We start from the raw sequence: 22,993 nt of genomic DNA, 5'->3' as shown, positions 1-22,993 counted from the left end.
ATCCTTCTTCACAGCTGGAGGCTACCCCGGCACTGCTGGGCGCCCTGAACAACTCTAGAGAAGCTTTGAGGGCTGCTGAACTAGGGGTCCCGCTGCTTTTCTCTCTTCTCTTTTCTCCTTTTTCCCCTCTCTCTCAGCCAGAAGAGCCCCGGACCCGCCTTCGCTGCCTCCCCAAAGATCTCTCATTCTCTGGTACCCGCCCTCTTCCCCAAATCCCTTCCTTTCTCTCTCTCTAGCCCTTTCCTCTAGTTCTCGCCTCCCCGTCCGGCCCCTGCACGCCTCTCGGCAGTTTCAACTTCAGTCTGGGTTCGGTCAATCTTTCTTCGAGATCCTGGTCGCTGCCAAGATCAGTTCTCCGCAAGCCCCTGAGCGAAGTGGGCTGGGACCCCAGCGCGAGGAGAGAAAGGCTGAATGGGATGGGGCGGGGCGGGACAGCGGGGCGGAGCTGGGGGCACCCCGAGGGAAAGAGGGAGGGAAATCGCAAAGTTTTGACTTCTGCGGGGGCTCCCAGGTGGAGGGGAAACGCGCGCAGCACTGGCTCCTCCTCTGATGCCTCGCGGGAAATGGGCTTCGTGGGGGTGCAGTACCAGCCCCAGTCATGAGATGGAGGAACACTGGCCAAGCTCGGGGCTCTAGAACAAAAGTGCTATCTAGAGCGCGACTAGAGCTATCTGGAACACGGAACATCAGAGCTGGAAATAACTTCAGAGAATAACCATAGACATAGAGATGAAAGAAACACCAGAGACGTGCTGCTCCAAATCCTTCAATGTACAGATGAGGAAACTGAGAGCCACAGAGGTTAAGTGACTCATCCCAAGATACCCAACTAGTTTGCATCACAGCAAGAATCTCAGGCCAGATCTAATTCTTAGGCTAATACTCATCATTTTTTTTTTAATAGAAGAGAAAGATCTTTTATTCAAGTACCCTCTTCCAACTTTAGTTAGGGGGAAAATATTCAACCCAACTAAAACCCACTGTCAATGAATAAAGGGTCCAAGGATATGAATGGCAGGTCTAGAGAAAATCTGCAAACTCTTAATCACATTAAAGATTGCTCCACATCACTAATAAAGGGAGAAATGTACATCAAAGCTACTTCAGGCCTTACAGCTAGTATAATGGCAAAGATGATGAAAGATAGTCTTAGTCAGTGTTGGGGGGATTTTAGAAAGTAAGACACACTAATACATTTTTGGTGGAACTCTGAATTGGTCCAGCCCAGTGATGGGGAACCTTTTAGATAGGGAAGGCCAGGTCCCACTCCAATCCACCTCCCAGACCTAGTGCCCTGCCCACCCCCCACCAGAGACTGAGTGCTAGGCATACCTCCACCCCTTACCCTACACAGGAGAGGGAGAAAATACTCCCATTGGGCTGCTGGGTGAAGAGGTGGATGAAGTGAGGAATGTCCTCAGCAAGTGTAAAGAGGTGGAGAGGAATGGCCCGAGGGCTCAACTCCCCTCCAGCTCTGCCACCTGTTAGCCACTCACCTTACTCCCTGTGTGTTCCCATTGGGCTGCTGGGCAGAGAGGCTGGGGATGTGAAAAAATGTCCTCAAGCACAGTGGAAAGGGGGAGGGGAGCAGCTCTGCCCTAGTCCCTCTGTCTTTCTAGTAACAAACTGGGGGGTGGGGGGGCAGCTAAGGAAGGTGGTCCCAATGCCCACAGAGAGTGCTATGAGTGCCATCTTTGGCACCCATGCCATAGGTTTATCATCACTGGTCTAGCCATTCTATAAAACCTTTTATGCTTTCTTTAAAAAGTGACTAATATTTTTTTTAATCCAAAGATCACTGCTGGTATATACCCCAAGGAAGTAAAACACAGAAAAAAAGGTTCCATATACAACAAAACATTCATGGCAATTTTTTAACTGTAATCAAGAAATGGAAACAAAATAAGTGTGCAGTAATTAGGGAACAGCTAAACAAATTCATGTAATGAAATATGACTATACTATAAGAAATGAGCAATATGATAAATACAGAAAATCAGGAACAAGTACAGAATTAGGCAAGCTGACTACAGCAATGTAGGTATAAAGAAAAACGAAAAAAAGGAATTGATTCTGGACCCTATGGAAGTTTGACTCTGAAAAAGAAATGAGAAAATGCATCCCCTACCTTCATTGCTGGGAGACTCTGAGAATGGAATATTGTATATTTTGTCAGACATGGATGACATATTGGGTAGTTTACTTAGCAACTTTTTTCCCTCTATTAATCTTTGTTAAAAGATAGATTTCTGATTAGGAGAGAAGGGAGGATATTTAGAAGTAAGTTTTACAAAATATGTTAGCAACAAAAATTAAAATAATAATTATAACTTACATTTTTAACTTACAACCTCCTTACAACAACCCTGTGAGATAGGCAGTACAAATATTATTATCCTTATTTTACAGAAGAGAAAACTGAAACTAGTAAAGATAATGTAGTCTTCCCACCTTGGACATAGTCAAATAGTATTGAATATAATCTAAAACTAGAGCTCCTGATTCCAAAGCTGCCTAGTGATGAATCTTATACTTACTTAGATGAGTATTCAATCTACAAACATATATTTCAGGTTGGGTATTTTTTTTGTTTTAGTTGGACTACGGGCAACTAAGTGGTGCAGTAGATAAGAGCCCTGGACCTGAAGTCAGAAAGACTTGAGTTCAAATGTGGCCTCAGAACTTTCATAGTTATGTGACCCTGGGCAAGTTACTTAACCCTGTTGACCTCAGTTTCTTCATCTGTAAAATAAGCTGGAGAAAGAAATGGCAAACCACTCCAATATCTTTTTTAAAATATTTAAAATTTTGTTTTTATTGTTATGCAAGACACACTTACATATTGGTCATTGTTGTAACAGCACAGTCATACATAACCAAAATGCCAAAATAAAACCATAAATATACTGATGTGAAAAGTGACTCCAACAGTTCTTTCTCTTGGAGAGTAGCCAAGTTTTCACAGTTGATCATTGTACAATATTGCTGTTATTGTGTACAATGTTCTCCCATTCTCCAATTTATGGGCATTCCCTCAATTTCCAATTCTTTGCCACTAAAAAAAGAGATGCTATAAATATATTTGTGCAAGTAGATCATTTCCCCTTTTTTATTATCTCTTTGGGATATAGATCGAGTAGTGGTATTACCAGATCAAAGAGTGCACACAATTTTAGAGTCCTTTGAGCATACTTCCAAATTGCCCTCCAGAATGGTCGGATCAGTTCACAACTCCACCAGCAATGAAATAGTGTATCAATTTTGCTACATCTCCTCCAACATTTATCACTTTCTTTTACTGCCACATTGGCCAATCTGATAGATGTGAGCTGGTACCTCAGTGTTGTTTGAATTTGCATTTCTCAAATCAAGAGTGATTTAGAACATTTTTATATAATTATTGATGGCTCTTATTTCTTCTTGTGAAAATTGTTTTTTCATATCCATTGACCATTTGTCAATTGAGGAATGACCTGTATTCTTATAAATTTGACTTAGTTCTCTAAATTTGAGAAATTAGACCTTTATCAGAGAGATTTGTTATAAAAATTTTCCCCAATTTGTTGTTTCCCTTCTAATTTTGATTAAATTAGTTTTGTTTCTATGAAAGCTTTTTAATTTAATATAGTTAAAATTATTTATTTTATATCTTATAATATTCTCTATCGCATGTTTGTTCATAAATTCTTCCCTTCTCCAAAGATCTGCCAGATAAACTATTCTGTGTTCCCATAATTTAGTTATGGTATCACTCTTTATATAATTGTATACCCATTTTGACCGTATATATGTATATAGGGTGTGAGAAATTGATCTATACCTAGTTTCTGCCATACTGTTTTCCAGTTTTCTTAGAGTTTTTGTCAAATAGCGAGTTCTTATCCCAAAGCTGGGGTCTTTGGAGTTATCAAACACTAGGTTGCTAAGGTCATTTTACTCCTGTATATTGTGTCTCTAATCTACTCCATTGATCTGCTATTCTATTTCTTAGCCAGTACCAGATTGTTTTGATGATTGCTACTTCATAGCAATGAAATCTGATCTGGTACTACTAGGCCTCCTTCCTTCACATTTTTTATTAGTTTTTCATTATTTTTAAAATTATTTTATTAGTTATTATTTTCATTAGTTTTCTTGATATTCTTAATCTTTTTCTCTTCCAGATGAATTTTGTTATTATTTTTTCTAGTTCTGTAGAGTAATTTATTTTGTATGACACTGAATAAGTAAATTAATTTAGGTAGAATTTTCATTTTTATTATATTAGCTCTGCCTACCCATGAGCAATTAATATTTTTCCAATTGTTTAAATCTGACTTTATAGATATGCTGATATATAGAAATGCTGATGATTCATGTGGATTTATTTTGTATCCTGTAACTTTACTAAAGTTCACTCCAGTATCTTTGCCAATAAAATCCCAGTCAAGAAAAACCTGCCAGAGTTTACAGTCTTCTGGCACAGCCTTTGAGAACCTAAAGTCATCTCTAAAACACAGTGATACTTTTTTTTTAACCCTTAACTTCTGTATATTGGCTCGTAGGTGGAAGAGCAGTAAGGGTGGGCAATGGGGGTCAAGTGACTTGCCCAGGGTCACACAGCTGGGAAGTGTCTGAGGCCAGATTTGAACCTAGGACCTCCCGTCTCTAGGCCTGGCTCTCAATCCACTGAGCTACCCAGCTGCACCCCACAGTGATATTTTAGAGAAGGACTTGAGGGAGAGGGTGGTGATGAGAAGACAGTTTTGCTTTCTTTTCTGAAGATAAGCATCTTTATGAGAATGGCCAAACACACATTGAAGGCCTCCTTGATGAAAACATGAAAAGAAAAATGGGTAGTTGTTTTTTTTTTTTTTTAAGTTGGTGATTTTCTACATTAAACTACCTCTTGACAATAATTTAGCTGCCTGAGAGGTCAAAAATATCCTGGACTCCATCAGTGGTACAAGAGTAGATAAAGGATTGATAGAAACTTGGGGGAAAGGGAGGGTACACAGCACCAACATTTGAAAAAGAGCCAAGATCACAGAGTACTAGGCATACAAATCAAATTAACCCCTATTCTAACTCTCTCTGACTCCTCTACTACTTACCACTTGTATGATCTTGGACAAATCATTTCTTCTCATTTTCCTCAGATTCCTTACCTGTAAAGTAAGGAGACAGACTAGATTGGGATCATAGAACTCAAATAAAAATGGAAGCTACTAATCTGTGCATAAGGATCCCTACAGGCCCCATATTGACTTGATTTGAAAATATAATGTAATCCATGCTTTGTTGTATTCTTACTTATTTTATTCAGTATTTCCCAATTACATTTTAGTGTGGTTCCAGTAACAGTGAAGAGTACTGACTGCATGGGCCAGTTGACTACATGTTTGCCACCTCTAGACTAGATGATCTCTCAGGTGAAGATTGTCCACTGAGCCCATGTCTTATGAGCATGTTCAGACATTCTGTAACTGGTCCCTCTCTCCTAACCATGTCTTTTCAGATTGATGCTGGAAATAGAATTGAGATGCATTGGAAAGGCAATGACCAGTTAAAGGTAGTCTCTTGGTCTCCCTTTTTCCTGTTCAAGAGTGTTATACCAAAGAGACAAAAGTATTGAAAACCCTCAGTGGGAAGAGATGCCTCCCTCAGATTTTTCTCCCCACTGGGGCAGCCCTGATGAAAGCTAGAGCATAGAACCGTACTGCTGTTTTCTGTCTTTCTTGGGTTCTATTCTTTCCTGCTCTTAAGTTCAGGAGAATCATGGCCCTCTCAGCTTTGAAAGGTAAGAATGGCAGCAGAAGTCTGGGGTCCATGTGCAGATTTGCCAAAAGCCAGATGGTGAAAAGTGAAGTTCCAAATGGCCTGCTCAGTCCTGTCCAGTAGTAGCAAAAATGAGGATTCATCCTTCCATCAGCTGAGCCATGGTTGGAAGTGAACTCATTGGGGGCAAATGATATACAGAAACTACTTTCAGTTTGATACCACTCTCCCCAGAGAACAAGGTGATATAGGGGAGAGTGCACCACTCAGGTATTTGAGGGGAAATGGTTGTATTTCTATTCTTGCACATTTCTTAGGTAAATAGAGGCAGCTATTTGGCTCACTGGATAAAGAGCTGGGCCTGGTGTTAGGAAGACTTTAATCTAAATCTGGTCTCAGCCACTTACTAGCCACGTGACCTCGAACAAGTCACTTACGCTATTTACCTCAGTTTCCTCAGCTGCAAAAAATGAGCTGGAGAAGGAAATGGCAAACTACTCCAGTATATTTGCCATGAAAACCCCAAAATGGAGTCAGCTAGGTGACTCAGTGAATAGAGAGCCTGGCCCAGAGATGTCCTGGGTTCAAATGTGGCTTCCAACACTTCCTAGCTGTGTGGCCCTGGGCAAATCACTTAATCCCCAATGCCTAGCCTTCACCACTCTTTTGCCTTAGAACGAATACATAATGTTGATTCTTTTTTTTTTCTTCATAATGTTGATTCTAAGATGGAAGGTAAGAATTAAAAAAAAAAAAAAGATGACTGGACCAACTGAACACAACAACAAAAAATGCTGATTGCTAACTGGTTAAATGGAATTAAAGCACTAATCACAGTAGGGAAGGAACGAATCATAATGAGAGCTCAAGCCAATAGCATTAAAAAAAGTGATCCCACTCCCCCTCAGGTACCCCTAAGACCCTAAAGGGGAAATGTAGACAAACTCATTCTAGGAGAGCGTGATCAGTATACCAGGATTCTTTGGCCCCAGTCCTTGTTCTTGATCTCTGATATCTTCTACCAGCAAAGGGAACAGAATGATTTTAGGCACAGAAGGAGCAAAGTTTAGCAAGTGACTGGCCTAGTTCTAGCTGGATTATAAAGTATGCAAACAGAAGTAGTAGAAATGGTAGAGACAGAAGGTCTAATCGTGTCAAGGTGGCAATAAGGAACCACTGAAGTTTTGAGCAAGGGCATGATGCCACAATTTCTATGCAAAGGAAAGATCAGCTTGGCAACCTTGTGACATTGAGTTTGGACTGGAGAGAGAGTGAGTGGATTACCTTGCATTTGTTGTTCATTCATTTTAGTCATATCCAACTCTTTATAACCTGGCTTGGGTTTTTTTTTGTTTTGTTTTGTTTCGTTTTTGGCAAAGATGCTGGAGTAGTTTGCCATTTCCTTCTCTAATACATTTGGCAGATGAGGAAACTGAGGCAAACCAGGTTCGGTGACTTGCCATGGTCGAAAAGCTGGGATATGTCTGAGACTGGATTAGAACCCAGGTCTTCCTGACTCGAGGTCCAGCACCCCAGATTCTGTTATTCTTTCTCCTGTGCCTTCCCCATATCCAGTCCAGAGTTAGGACTACAGGGTCAGTAAAGACTTGGTGACACACTCAAGGAATTGTGAAGGGATAGCCCCTCCTCACACTCACACCATCTGCTCCATAAGGGGAACTTCCTTAGCCTGGGGCTCCACCACCTCCCTGATCATCAGCTCATCTTTGCTCTCTACCCCTGTAAGCCCTTTGCCTATGACTTGTGCCTAATGTGAATATATCATGAAGGTAGGCATATCCTATGTCCTCCTTCTGGTGCTGATTTTGCCTTGAACAGTGTAGGCCCACTCTACTTGTTCTCTTCCAGCTGGGTGGCTCAGGAAAGAGAATGTTGAATCAAAAAGATCTGAGTTCAAATCTGATTTCAGATACTTTCTCGCTATGTGACCTTGGGCAAGTCAACTTAACCTCTGCCTGCCTCAGTTCCCTCAATCATAAAATGAGGGAAATGATAGCATCTACTTTGAGGGTTGTTGTGAGGATCAGAAGAGACAATACTTATAAAAACCCTGATTTAATAAATGCTTGTTCCCCTCCTTTTCCCTTTTCTATTCTAAATTCTCTAATCTTATGATTCATTTTCCCAGCCCAGTACACAATAAACACTTAATATTCGATGATGCTTTGGAAGATGATATACAAAATACATTCATTTTCTTCTCCTTGATTGATAAAGGGGCTTCTCAAGACAGGCATGTAGTCATCAGGCATTTATTATCATAAAGGCACACAAATACAAGCAAAAAGTCAGACCTTGGCTTCAAGAGGCTTACATTCTTTTTTTTTTTATCCATTTATTTAATTAATTAATTTAGGGTATTTTCCCATGGTTCCATGATTCATGTTCTTTCCCTCCCCTCTTCCTTCCCCCCCTCCTAGAGCTGACGAGCAATTCCACTGGGTTTTACATGTCTCAGTGTTCAAAACCTATTTCCATATTATTACTATCTGCAATAGAGGGGGCTTACATCATATAAAAGGAAGCTGGGCTTGTGAGGGAGAGGCACCTTCACAGAGACACAGTAGCAAAGTGTGGAGAATAAGACACGGCCAGGAGGGGAATGAAACACGGCCAGCCTGAGGCTTTCCTCAGAATGGAGGCTCCCAGAAGAAACCCTTCAACTGGAGAAGGGTATGAGCAGAGGGACATTCAAGGGAGAGAAGGCCAGGAACTGTGGGGCTCTCAAAGTTCCACAACCGAATTCCATCCTAGAGGAAATGAGTTCTTATCCCTTCCTCTGGAATAGCCCTAGCCGTCCGTCTGGCAGTTACCTTCAGTCCTTCTCCTCTTAGCCTGAATTCCCCCTGAGCCACTTAGGCTTAGAAATCAGAGCCCTGGCAGGTGACATGAACCAGCGAGGAGAAGACTGTCCAGAAGGTGGGGGGGGGGGGGGGGGTGCCTGGAGCCTCGAAGGCCAAGCCTAAGCAGCTGGAAGTCCCTCGAGTTTAACCCTCCAAAGTTCACTAGTGCCATGAGGGAGGTGCTATTAGCAGCAGATTATTCCAAGCAGAACTCTGGGGCATACAATGGGAGCTCTGTATAGAGCCCTGCCGTGCCCAATCTGTTTGCCCAGCCTGCCTGTGGCCTCACCTCTCCCTGTGTTCCCCACAGCCTCCACCCACCCTGACCCCAGCTCTACCCCTGAGCCCAGCTCAAAAAGGATACATATGAAAGCCCTTTGAAAATAATCATTTTTAAAACTTTCAGAAGTTCCTTACCTTTTCCCTTGGCCCCAGGAGGACAGGGCACAGGAATCCAGCCCCCATCCGTGCTGAGCCGGGGCCAGGCTGCCTTTCTGATGCTAGGGATATGGGAGGATTTGCTCACAGATACACACACACAGATGAAAGATACGCATACATGGCACCAATATATGCATGCATGAATCAAATAAAACATATGTTCCTCGAGGGTAGGAACGTTCTGATTTTTGTCTTTGCTTCCCCAGAACTTAGAACAGTGCCCTGCACACAGTACACATTCAAATTGCTGTTGTTCAATCACATCTGATTCTTCATGACTCCATTTGGGGCTTTTTTTTTTTTTTCTAGCTAATCTGTGCTGGGGTGGTTGGCTATTTCTTTCTCCAGCTCATTTGACAGATAAGGAAATGGAAACAAACAGGATCAAGTGACTTGCCCAGGGTCACACAGCTACTAAATGTCTGAGGTCAGATTTCAACTCAGGAAGATGAGTCTTCCAGGCCCAGTATTTTAACCACTAAGCCACCATGTTTCTTAAATGGAATAGAATAACAATAACAATTCACATTTGGTTTTTTTTTAAAGACATTTTATTTTCCCAGTTACATGTCATAACAATTTTCAACATATGTTTTTTGAAATTATAAGATCCAGATTGCCTCCCTCTTCCCTTCCCTCCCCTTTCTCAGAGATGGTAAGCAATTTGATCTGATTATCATGTAAAGCCTCCTTCCATATTGGTAACTATTGTAAAAGAATACTCATCTAAAACCAAAGCCTCACAATAAAAAACCAAATAAACTAAAGTGAAAAATCATATGTTTTGATCTGCATTGTATCTCTAATGGCAGACAGCATTCTTTGTCCTAAGTCCCTCAGAATTGTCCAGGGTCTTTGTATTGCTGAGAGTAGCTGAGTTTTTCACAATTGACTATTCTATAATATTACTGTTACTGGGTACAATGTTTCCTGGTTCTGCTTATTTCTACTGGTTTCTACTTATTCACTCTGCTGTTCATATAGGTCTTGCTACCTTTTTTTCTGAAATTATCCTGCTCAAATAATATTCCATCACCCTCATACACCACAATTTGTTCAGCCACTCCCCAATGATGAACATCCCCTCAATTTCCAATTCTTTGTCACCACACACACACACACAAAATAGCTCACATTCATTACATACACATATAAGTATATACATAAACATATTCCACATGCATCTGTATTCATTTGTGAACACATAAAATACACACACATCTCTACATACATATGCAAAATTCAGACATACGTATTGGAACATTTAGTGGAAGAGATCAGAGAATCTTTTTTTTTCCCCCAAAGCCTTACATTCTGCCTTAGAATCAGTACTAAGTATTGGTGACTTGCCCAGGGTCACATAGCTAGGAAATGTCTGACACCATATCCAGGCTTGACTCTCTATCCACTGAGCCACCTAGTTGCCCCGAGACCCAGAAATCTTAAGAGATGCAATTGAAGAGAATAGAGCTACAGATTGGACAAGTGGAGGGCCATAGTTTTGGGATCCCCAATCTCTTGAAAGGCAGAATAATTCTGGGGACATAATCAGGCCTTTACTATCATTGCCTAAGAATGCAACTTTCATTTCCTTTTGTGTCCTATTCTGAGTCCTGTGCTCATCCTTTTAGTATGCATTTACCACGTCACATTCTCAAGCCCTTCATTTGTTTTTTTTGTTTTTTTTTTAACCCTTAACTTCTGTGTATTGGCTCCTAGGTGAAAGAGTGGTAAGGGGTGGGCAATGGGGGTCAAGTGACTTGGCCAGGGTCACACAGCTGGGAAGTGTCTGAGGCCAGATTTGAACCTAGGACCTCCCATCTCTAGGCCTGACTCTCAACCCACTGAGCTACCCAGCTGCCCTTCAAGCCCTTTATTTTGAGAACAACCAAGGCCCAAGGATTTCTAAGGCTTCATTCTTATCCAGGTTAGTAGGGAACAGCATACAAAATAAAGAAACATTTCAGCTTTGCTTCACTGAAGAGAGAAGACTTAGAAATCTCTTAGTCTAGCTTCCACAGACCAGTTGGACCTGCTCCTTGTCGAGAGTCTCTTTGCTTATCACCCTGAAAATTCTTCTGCTCTCTAAACTCAGTGAGCTTCCCTTTTTCAAAGTGTAAGCTAAGTTTTCCTTGTTTCTCTGTTGGTCTTTAGTTCCTAAAATACAATAACCACAACAGCACAACGCTTCTTTTACCAGCCATTCTCCTCCTTCAGTTGGGATGCCCAGCTTCTTTTTGAGCCATTATTTTCTCAGTTTAGAACCCCATCCCACCTCCGAAGGACCAGGAATTGTTTTCTTGTTCACCTTCAAACAGATGGCCACTTGACCTAAAGAAACCAGAATCATTTCATCAATGACTTCCTCAGTAATCCATGTTTATATTTATTCCTATTGTAAAAGTGAAATTTGGGAGATGCCAAACTACATTTCCCGTGGTCCAACGGGTTTCCGGTTCCAGTTCTTTGGGTGTGGGGAGGCCTACGTCTCGACGCAGGGAAGAGTATATATCTCCTGGGTTAGGAGGGAGTGGGTCTCTTGGCCAGCAGACTCGGGAGGAGAGAGGTAACAAAATGGAGGCGGCAGTTTTGAATTCTTACAAGCGTGTGGTCTAATAACTTTATCTATCAGCATGGCTTTAATTAGATTATTAATTTATATTATTATAGCAGCCTTTATTATTTTTCATATTTACACTATTATGTTTTAATTATGTTGGCTTTAACTCACTAGTTCAGCCAACCAGGGTCTTTTTGTATCTCAAATCTGTCATTCAGTGTCTGAGCTGTCCATCCCAGGCATGTCATCCACAAATCTGAGAAGCAAGCCATTTTCATTCAACTCCCTGATAAAAGGGTTACAGAAAATAGTGCCAAGGGGGCAACTAGGTGACTTAATGGATGGAGAGCAAAGCTTAGATACAGGAGGTCCTGGGTTCAAATTTGAACTCAAACACTTCCTAGCTTTGTGACCCTGGGCAAGGCATTTAACCTCAATTGCCTAGCCCTCATTGCTCTTCTGTCTTGAACCAATACTTAGTATCAATTCTAAGAGAGAAGGTAAAAGTTTTTAGAAGAAAGGAAGGGGGGGCAGGGACGAGAGGGAGGAAAAAGGGAAAGAAGGAAGGAAGGAAGGAAGGAAGGAAGGAAGGAAGGAAGGAAGAAAAAGGAAGATAAGAAGAAATTAGGACATTAATTCTGGTTGTTGCCATTTCTTAGAAAAATGTATCCAATTTAACACAATTAACACTACAAGAATGCCAAAATATTTCAGAAGCTATAGTAATCAACAAACATTTGATATCTTTGCCAAGTCAACAAATGAGATGACCAAAGTCAACATCCATATTACCAAGTTAGAATATAAACCTATTTGTGAAACACTAAGGAAATGGATAATAATATCACTTTACAAAATGGTGACCATTGATGGGAAAATAAGCCTGCCTAAGAAGCTCAATAGGAGACCCAACTAAACAATATCATTGTGAGAGCATATTTAGATGAAACTGGAAGGAGATACGAGATCTGAGATGGAACAGATGTGATGGCATTATGACAGGAATCTATTTTAATCATTGATGACAGTGGATTCATCAACTTTTTATATCTACTATTGAGTGGAGTGCTTAGAGATGATTAGTGGTCAGACATCAAAGATGCCATGGTAATCCACTGCATCCTGGACAATCACTCATTACCTTGACTTTTGTCATATCACTGAACTTTAAAGCCCCTGGAAGAGAGAGTGAGGCTGATGACTTTGTGCAACACCGCTTCACTTCAATCCAATTCACATACAAGTCAAGACATCACCTCATCGTACCACTGGTCATTGTTAAACAGTTGTTAAACAAAGCAACAGTCTCTAATACAATCTGCTATGTTAAGAAAAAGTATAGTCCAGAAAATAAGCCAGGAAGAGTAGCTACATCTGAAAAATTACAAAGGAAATCTGTGCCCAAAAAATGGCCCAATTGCAAATACAGTACTAATACTAATACTACTAACTGGTATATAGCACATTGACATTTCAAAAAAAAAAACTTCACATGATTATTTCATTTAAAAGCAGAAACTGATTTTCAAATTATCACAAGGAGGAAATTATTCCAAAAGAATTAAGAAGATGAAGAGCATCCTCAAAGAAAATATGAGAAGGAAACAGATTTTCACTGATGATTCTCCACAGCAATATATATCTTTACAATTATAAGAATTGACTAAAGGGTACAGAGCATACAAGATTGGATTATATTTATTATTTTCTTATTATAAGAAAATATTTTAAGCCATTACAGGAAGCAATTTGGAATTATGCAAAGAAAAAAACTAAAATGTCCTGGATATTCCTTTGCTTGATATATACTCCCAAGAAGAGCAATGTAAAGAGAAAGGTCTCACACCAAAATATTTAAAGCAACACTTTTTTTGGTAGAAAATAATTGGAAATAAAGATGGTGCTCACTAACTAAAAGATGGCTACAAGTTTTGATACATGAACATGGTGGAATATTACCATTCTACAACAAAAATTATAAATGTAGAGAAAATATATTTTCATATAAATGCTAATATAGCATTAGAAAATATATGAACTGATGCCAAATGAAGCAAGTAGATCCAAGAAACAATATATTCCAAGGAAAACAATAATATGAATGGAAAGAACAACAAAATAATAGAAACTGAACACTGTGAAATTATGATGGACAAAGCTGACTTCAAAGAAGAGATGTTCAAGGGGCAGCTGGGTAGCTCAGTGGATTGAGAGTCAGATCTAGAGACAGGAGGTCCTAGGTTCAAATCTGGCCTCAGACACTTCCCAGCTGTGTGACCCTGGCCAAGTCACTTGACCCCCATTGCCCACCCTTACCACTCTTCCACCTAGGAGCCAATACACAGAAGTTAAGGGTTAAAAAACAAAAAAGAAAAAAAAAAAAAAAAGAAGAGATGTTCAGAGGTACACCCTTCTCCTTTACACAGTTTAGGGATTGTGGCTCTGGAACACTATGTATAATGTCAAACTTTTTAAATATGTCTGTTAGGTTTTTTTTTCTTTTTTTTTGTTTTTGTTCTTTATCATAAAGAACAGCTCTATGGGAAGGGATAGGACAAGGATGCCCTGGAAAATATAAAAACAAAATATATCACTAAAATGATTTTTTAAAGAGACAGGCCACCTAAACCACACAGAAAGGAAGAACTTAACATATTAAAAAAACATGTTGCAGAAAATGAAGGGATGTCCATCATTTGGGGATTGGCTGAACAAATTGTCATATACGATGGTGTTGGAATACTATTGTGCTGTAAGAAATGATGCACAGAATGATTTCAGAAAGAGCTGAAAAAGACCTTCATGAACTGATGCTGAATGAAATAAGCAGAACCAGGACAACATTGAACACAGAAACAGCAATACTGTGCTATGATCAACTGTGAAAGACCTAGATACTCTCAGCAATAAAATGATCCAGGACAATAATGGGGGCAAAGGATGCTCTCTCCTTCCAGAGAAAGAACTGTTGGAGTCAGAATTCAGATCAAAGCATGCAATTTTTTCCTTTAGTTTATTTGAGTTTTTGTTTGAGGGTTTTGGTTTTATATAATTATTCTCTTACAGAAATGATCAATATGGAAATTGTTCTGGATGATAATATATGTATAATCCAGATCAAATTGCTTGTGAGCTCTGGGAGAGGGAAGAGAAGAGAAGGAGGAAAACAATTTTGATCATATAACTTTGGAAAAGATATGTGGACATTTGTTTTTACATGTAATTGGTAAAATAAAATATCTTTATAATTAAAAAATATATACATGTTGCCCATATGCTGTGGAATGGGCTGCTCATCAAATTCAACTAATTGTACATATATTATGGGTGAGCCTGGAATTGAAAAGGAAGAAAGGAAGCTAGAATTACATTTTAGAAATTTCACAATACTTTTTATGCTATTTTAAGTATTAAAAAAAACTCATTAATGCCAATAGTCTGCCAGTGATACTATGTGGCCAAATATAATGAAATACCACAAACTCAGAAAAATTAAATTGCCAGTGACCCAAAGAGCTACAGAAAGGCCTATGACAGGAAGAAGTAGGCTGTAGCACATTACCAATAATAATTTGTACAGATGGAGTTATGTGAAAAGCATCATTGAGAACACATATAACCAGAAAAGAAGACCCTCATGTGACAAGAATGAGGTACACCAGATTAAGAACCCAAATGTTGCCCAAAGATCTAACAAAATATTAAAGGGTCCAAAAAAAAGCTTCCTACACATTGGATAGATCCTCTGGGAAGAAGCGATGGGAGAATAGGAAGAGTGGATAGAAGGACATAAACAAGAATCAGGCAGAATTAGGAGACATGGACAGCTTGTTAGGTTGGGATGTGTACCAATAGATGGAGTGTTTATAGTCATGAGATCATAGATCCATTAGCATGATATGATATGGTGTGACATGGCATATTATAATGCAACGCAACTTAACACAACGCAACACAGCACAACACAACAAAATAAAATATATACCATGGTGTCACTCTAACTCTTGCCCTTTGATTGGTTTCCCTCAAAATTATGAATAATTAGAATTCCACATCCATTGTTGATATGAAAGTTCTCACAAGGGGGCAGTGGTCATGAGGATGATTGTGTGGTGAATTAAAATGATTACTCTTACTTAGTGAAAGGGGAGGTAGAGGGAAGAGGAAAATGTTGGGAGGGGAGTACACTGAGAAGTGAGAGTAGCCTAGTTTTGATAGAAACTATCCAGTCCTTAACCCAAGGCTGATTTGGTCCCCATCTGTCCTCTACCAGGACGGCTCTCCCATTGCCTGTGCCTTCACCCCAAACCCTGTCACCCACTTCCTCCCCCCACCTCACGCCATCCCCACCCCCTCACAGGCGATACCACAGCAAAGGCAGCCACAGGTGGGTTATTCTTGGCCCGGAAGCCGAGGGGCCTGCCGGGTGGGCAGATTCCAGGAGAGTTGCTGCCCACTGGAGGTCTGCACAACTCCCCCATAAGGCAAGCTGAGGTATGTAATGCCTGCCCCCACCCAGGCCAGGCACAAGGAGCCCTTTCTAGCACAAGACCCCAGGGTGGGGCTTTATGGGGGCTGTGGGTCACCCGATGCCTGGTTGTTTATTGCTCCAGCCCCAGACCCTGCATAACTCTGAATAAGAAAAACACACCTGTGAGCCAAAGCCTTAGGCAGGCACCTGCAGCCAGGGGCATAAAAATGAAAGCCTGGGTTGCAGTTGATTCTTCACCCTACCCATGGGTCCTTTCTGCTGATCCAATGGTTCTGGCACCAGCGAGAGGAAAGGAGGGAGCCCTTGGAAAATTTAAGAGAAAGGAGACTCTGAATAGTGCTGGAGTCACTCTTAAAGGGTCAAAGTCATCCCAGCCTTCCAACAAGACTCAGGGCCACTTGTGTGTTCTTTCCTTTGTTCATTCATTCAATAAGCACTTATTAAGCACCTACTGTTTGGTAGAGCAGCACCGTGCTCTAGGTTGGAGAAGACCCATCATTTAGATAAGGCAAATTTTAACTTCTGGTTCAGCAACAAAAGAGAAAGTTCCTAATCACTCCTCTCCCCTACTCTGACCTGGGGGGACAGTGGCACTGGTTCTGCCATCTCCTCAGGGAAGCCCTTGGGTAGAGCAGCAGAGTTGGGAGGGTCATGCAGAAGTCACTGGGTCTCTCACCTCACCCATGCCACAGACATAGGGGGCATATGGCCCCAGACATAAGCATATCCCCCCAAGACCTCCAGAGAAGGCAATTCCATTACTGCCTTTAGCTGCCTCTTCCCCACGTTAAACACGTGTGACTGAACTATTTCTCTCTTTTAATAGAATGACAGACCTGAGAGGCCATCAATTTCCTCATTTTCCAGATGAGGTCATTGAAATTCAGTGAGAAGGAATGACTTGTCCAAGTCACACAGGTTATAACTAAAGATCAGGACTGGAACCCAGAATCTCTGACTCCAGGTTGTGAGCCTTTTTTTACCACTTCAGGCTGCCTTTCTCTCTCCCTACCTAAATCCTATCCATCCTTCCAGAACCAGGCCTGGACCCGCCTGCTCAAAGCCTCTCTCTTCCCTCCAAATCCCAGGGATCTCTCTTTCCTGAGTTCCAGGTATTTGGTATCTTATAGCACTTATTAATAATGGGGCAAGGAGAGTAGATAACTGTATAGCAGTTCCCACTCTTTATAAACACTTTACGATTCATAAAGTCCTTTCTTCACAAAAGCCCCAAGACAAGAAATCAGCTAAGATGACTCGTCCCAAGTCCTAATGGTCGAAAGCGTCATAGCGGAGAATCAGAACCAGGGCTCCTGGTTATTTGCCGAGGTGCCACTTACCATCTTTATCACATGGTTTATTACATACTAAGCATCTATTCTGTGCCCAAGTAGTTTGTTCAGTTAGGAAATGGTTGGAGAATTGATTTTGTAAGAATTCATACTCTGTTTTGTATTATCCTCGTGTTATAATTCAGTGTGATTATTTTTGTCTTTGTAATGAAACTGAAGATAGCTCACTGAAGTCTTTGCCCTCTCAGGCTTGAAATTACTTTGTATTGCTTTCTACGAGTTTTGTATTTATTTCCTTATATACATACCTTGGGCAGCTAGATGGCACAGTTCAAATGAGTTCAAATCAAAGTGTCTGGCCTTAGACACTTGGAAACTGTGTGACCCCAGGCAAGTTGTTTAACCCTGTTTTGCCTCAGTTTCCTCATCTCTTTAGAGATGAACTGGAGAAGAAAATGGCCAAACATTTTAATATCTTTGTCAAGAAGACCCCAAATGAGATCATGAAGAGTCAGACACAAATGAGAAATGGCTGAACAAAAATACATAATATGCATGGTGAATCCAGCCTGGAGAATAGAAGCTCCTTGAGGGCAGGGACTTTTTCGGGGGTGGGGGGGCTTTTCTTTGCTAGAAACCTAGTCAAAGGTCTTAGAATGGAGTAGGCATTTGATAAATGTTGAATTCATTCAAACTGTTTTGTATCCGTGTCCTGTGTGCCCTTTCCATGCCCTAAAACCTGTGTGTCTCAGGGAGTAGCTATGTTCCTTCATTATGTTTCCTTTCTCCTAGGCTTGTCCTCCTTTCCTTCCCCACCCCCCTCCACCTCTGCTAAACCACAAAGCCCCCATCCCCTGGCACTGCTGACTTTGGCAGCCCTAGGTACATTCCAGCTGTCCCTCTATGTACAGAGCTGTGGTCTGACCTGGTTCCTATGCCTGCCTGCTCTTTCCTCTTGGTTGTCTGACCCCACAAGCACTTTCCAGTTACTACAGCTCACTGCTATTACACCCTTTGCCTTCCCAGAACTGCCTGGGGCCTGCATGACTAGACAACAGTTCACGTGAAAAAAAATTTAGGATCTAGGCATTTTAGTAGACTAAAAGTTGAGATGAATCAGTTATGTAAAAGAGCAGCTCGTTCTTAAATTGCTCTGAGAGGCATAAATAGTATCCAGAATGAGGGAGATAATCATCCCACTTCTCTGCTCTGGTTATAAAAGATTGGGATTGGGGCAGCTAGATTGCTCAATGGATAGAACACCAGGTCTGGAGTCAGGAGGACCTGGGTTCAAATATGACCTCAGACACTTCCTAGTTGTGTGACCCTGACCAAGTCACTTAATCTCCTTTGCCTAGCCCATGCCCTGTTGCCTAGTTAGTACTAAGACAGAAAGTAAGGGCTTTAAAAAATTAAGTAAACAAAACATCTGGATTATGGGGTGTAGTTCTGGGTGCCACATAAAAGGAAAGACATTGACAAAGCAAGGTACATCCAAAGAACAGAGACCAAAATGCAGAGGAGACTAGAAGCCATGTCCTAAGAGGATCAGTTAAAAGAACTAAGGAAATTTAGTGAAAGGACATGGCAATTGGCTTCAAGTATCTGGTGAGATGTCTTTTCAAGGAGGAATCGGGATTTAGAATAATTGGTGTGAAGGGGAAAATCAGAAACAATTGGGCAGATTTGGGCTCATCTTCCTTCCATTTCACCTGTGGCCCAGGGCAGGATGACCCTCCCAGAGAAGGTCTGGAGTGCAAAGCCCTCTTGTTCTAGGCTCACATGGACCAGGCTTAGTCCTGGGAGAGTGTGCCTAGAAGAGAGAGTCGGGATCTTCTTACACTCTCTGGTTCATTATATCCACTCACCCAAGTTCCAGGGAAAATCTCCTAAGCAAAGCTTAGTTTGGCTTATGTCTGTGGCTCTTCAAAGAGGGATTAGCAGGTCTCTTTTAGAAAAGGTACTCACTGTACAAAGCCAATATCAGGTCTAGGACAGCTCTGTATCTCTTTTACCACAAAAGAAATGTTTGAAACACAAAATGCTCATGAAAATTCATTAACAAATACTTAAAATGGAAAATAATAACCATAATACCTACTCTCCCAGGAGTAAAGACATCTTTGTTGAACTGTAGAATTTCACATTCACCTTGAATCTGTACTTTCTGAATATTTACAGAATCCAGATATTCTGGACTGCTCAGGGCCTAGCTTTGACTTTCATAATCCTTTCAACTGAAGTATTCTCTTGGAGGTCATCTCCTCCAAGAAGTGGTGTGAGTGCAAAAAGTCCTCCTTCCCACCCCCCCACCCCCACTGAACAATAGTACTGATCCAGAAACTTTTTTTTCTTTTAAACTCTTATCTTCTGTCTTAGACTCAATGCTCTGTATTAGTTCCAAGACAGAAGAGTGGTAAGGGCTAAGCAGTGGGGGTTAAGTGACTTGCCCAGGGTCACACAGCTAAGAAGCTTCTGAGGCCAGATTTGAACTTGGACATCCTGTCTCTAGACCTGGCTCTCAATCCACTGAGCCATCTAGTAATCCCCAACACAGGAACTTCTGACCTCTCACACTCAAGAAGTTATTTCCAGGGCTGGGAATATAAATTTCACAATATCACTTGTTCATGGCATCAACCCTAATCAGATCCCTCCCCTATATAAAAAACTACCAAATGATTAGAGTTGGCCTGCTTTGGAAAGTAATGAGCTCCCCAACATTAGAGATCTTTAAGCAAAGGCTGAATGTCCACTTACTTGAGGAAATTCCTAGGCAGCTTATTTGTGCTCATTGATTCCTATGTCTAAAGGATATTCTAGAGTAACAATTCTCAAATATTTTGGTCTCAGAACTCCTTTATACTTTCAAAAGTCATGTATAACCTCAATGTGCTTGTGTTTTTGTGTTATATCTATTGCTATTTATCATTTAAATTCTCAAATGGCTACATTTTAAAAAACATTTATTTATAAATTCATTTTAGGTAACATAAATTCACCTATGTTAACATATGTTAATATAAATTGTATATTTTAAAGAAAAACAGCTATATTTTTAGCCATATTCCAAAATGGAAAAAAAATGGTGAGAAAAGTAGCATTGTTTTCTATATTTTTTAAAATCTCTTTAATGTCTGACTTAATAAGAAGACAGGTGGAGTCTCATATCTGCTTCTGCATTCAATCTATTGCAATATGTTGTTTTGATTAAAGTATATGAAGAAAATCCGGTCTCATATAGATATGGAGTTGGAAAATGGAGTAGTATTTGAAGAAGCAGATAACATCTTAGTATAATTATAAAAATAGTTTTAACCCAAGACACTTTTTAAAATGTCTTAGGGATCCCCAGAGGTACACAAAGCACACTTTGAGAACGTCTGCTCTAGAGGTCAAAGAATTGCCCCAGATTTTCTAATATTTTTATCTGGACAATTCAAGTGATCTCTGACTTCATCAGTATGAGCTCTCCCTCCTTTACAAACTACTCATACCTTCTCATCCCTTTGCTATTTTCTTTGCCCTTCCAAAGAGCCAAATCTGAGCTTCTTCCCAATGTGCCAAAGGTCTTTTTAGAGCTTGTAATATCTCCTGGCTATCAGTGCCACGCTTTTGAATACACTAAAGAACAAATCCAGACTGACACCTAGACCTAATTCTGCCTTTGGAAGCAGTCTTCTTTCAACAGAAAACAAGAGAAGAATAATTGTCAAACCAATGCTCATTTCAGTTTTGTTCAACAAATGTTTAAATGCCCACAAGAAGCAAAACATTATGCTGCGTACTAAGGATACAAAGATATGCATAGCCTCTGATTTCAGGAAGCTTAAAATCCATTTTAGGGTATAAGAGGTAACTTGTACATAAATATCTACAGCATCATTTTGTGGTATCAAAGAACTGGAAACAAAGTAGATACCTGTCAAATGTATAAACAAGTTGTCGTGTATAATGAAGTACTACTTTGCTATAAGAAACAAAAAAATAGGAAGGATTCAGAGAAACATGGGAAAATGTATACAAACTGATACAGAGTGAAGTAATCAGCAAGTAAAACAAGGTTTTCAGAGACTAGATATAGAAATAGACATCGATATATACAAAGACTAATGAAAAGAAAATGTAATTTTAATGATCAAATTTGGTCCTGGAAAAAAAGTTCAGGAAATAAGCCCCCTCCCTTTTTTGCAGAGGTGGAGGATTTTAGGTGTGGAATATTGCATAGATTGTTGTACTATGGTCGAATTGTAGGTTTTGCTATGTCCTATGAGAAACATGTGCAGTGAGAAATCATTTTTACTTGGAAAGGTCAAAAGAGACATCCCAGAAGAGGTGACACATTAAGGCAGTGTTGCCAAAGGCATAGAGTACTAGACCTGAAATTAGGAATATGTGGGTTTAAATCCTAGCTCTGTGACCCCGGTCAAAGTAGCTCAATAATTCCAAAATGCAATTTCCTGAACTATAAAATGAGAGGGTTCAAATAAATGGTCTCTAAGGTCCCTATCAGCTATAAATCTATGATCTTAAGATCCTGGTTGGTTCTTGACTGAAGAGGGGGTCTTTGACTTACAGAGATGAAGGTTGAGAGGGAGTCAAAGGGAGTGAAGTAGGGAGTTGAGACTCAAAGTCTGTTTCCATCTCCTTGACCCATGTTCTTTGAGGCAGCCAATGCTTCCAGGATGACTGATCCAAATTCCTTTGAAAAGAAAAATATAATTTTCTTTTCCATTCAATGGCACCATGTTTTCCTTTCCCCCTGTGTTTATTTCAGTGAGGAAATTGGACTTGAAGGTTTTCAGTACTTGAAAGCAAAAAGAGAGAGTCATTTAAAACATTTTAAAATATGCCCACATTTTATTTGGAAGATATTTTTTCTTTTAGATTAATAACAGCTTTTTGGAATCCATGAACCCTGTTACTCTTCCAAGGTTAAAAAAAAAATCCCCCTACATGCCTGAGCTATTAGTAGCTGCTTTAATCCTGTTAGAGTAGCCTCTTCTTTGGCACCACAATCAAAGGCCCCCACCCTTCTTTTAATTCCCCACTGCAGTACCCCACTAGGTCAGGAAACTGAAAGCCTTTATCTTATGGATGTCTGACCCAGAGGCCCTGCCATGTAGTGGAAAAATCAGTTGGGAGACCTGGGTTCTAATTTCATCTTTCCACTAACTGCATGACCTTGGGCAAGTTATTTATTCTCTGTAGGCCTCAGTTTGATGGGATTGGACAAGGATCATAGAAGATTTAGTGTTGGAATTGGATGTTAAAGAGTTCCCTTAATCCAGGATTTCTTAACCTTTTTTGTGTCACGGATCCTTTTGGCAGTCTGGTAAAGCCTATGGACCCCTATTCAGAATATTTTTTTAGAATTCATAATGAAAGGAAATACTAAATTTCAGTTAGAAATTTTGGGAAATAAAGATGTAATTTTTTTTCCTATCCACATTCACAATCCCCTGGTTATGAATCTCTGTCTTAGTCTAACCCCTTCAATTTATAGATGAAAAAACTAAGACTCTGAGAAGTTAACAGACTTGCCCAAAAGTCCTCAGTGACCCATCCAAGGTGATATAGGTTATCA

This window comes from Gracilinanus agilis, chromosome 2 (assembly GCF_016433145.1).
Source record: "Gracilinanus agilis isolate LMUSP501 chromosome 2, AgileGrace, whole genome shotgun sequence".
In the NCBI taxonomy this organism is placed as follows: domain Eukaryota; kingdom Metazoa; phylum Chordata; class Mammalia; order Didelphimorphia; family Didelphidae; genus Gracilinanus; species Gracilinanus agilis.
Note: the sequence above shows the minus strand (reverse complement) of the source record.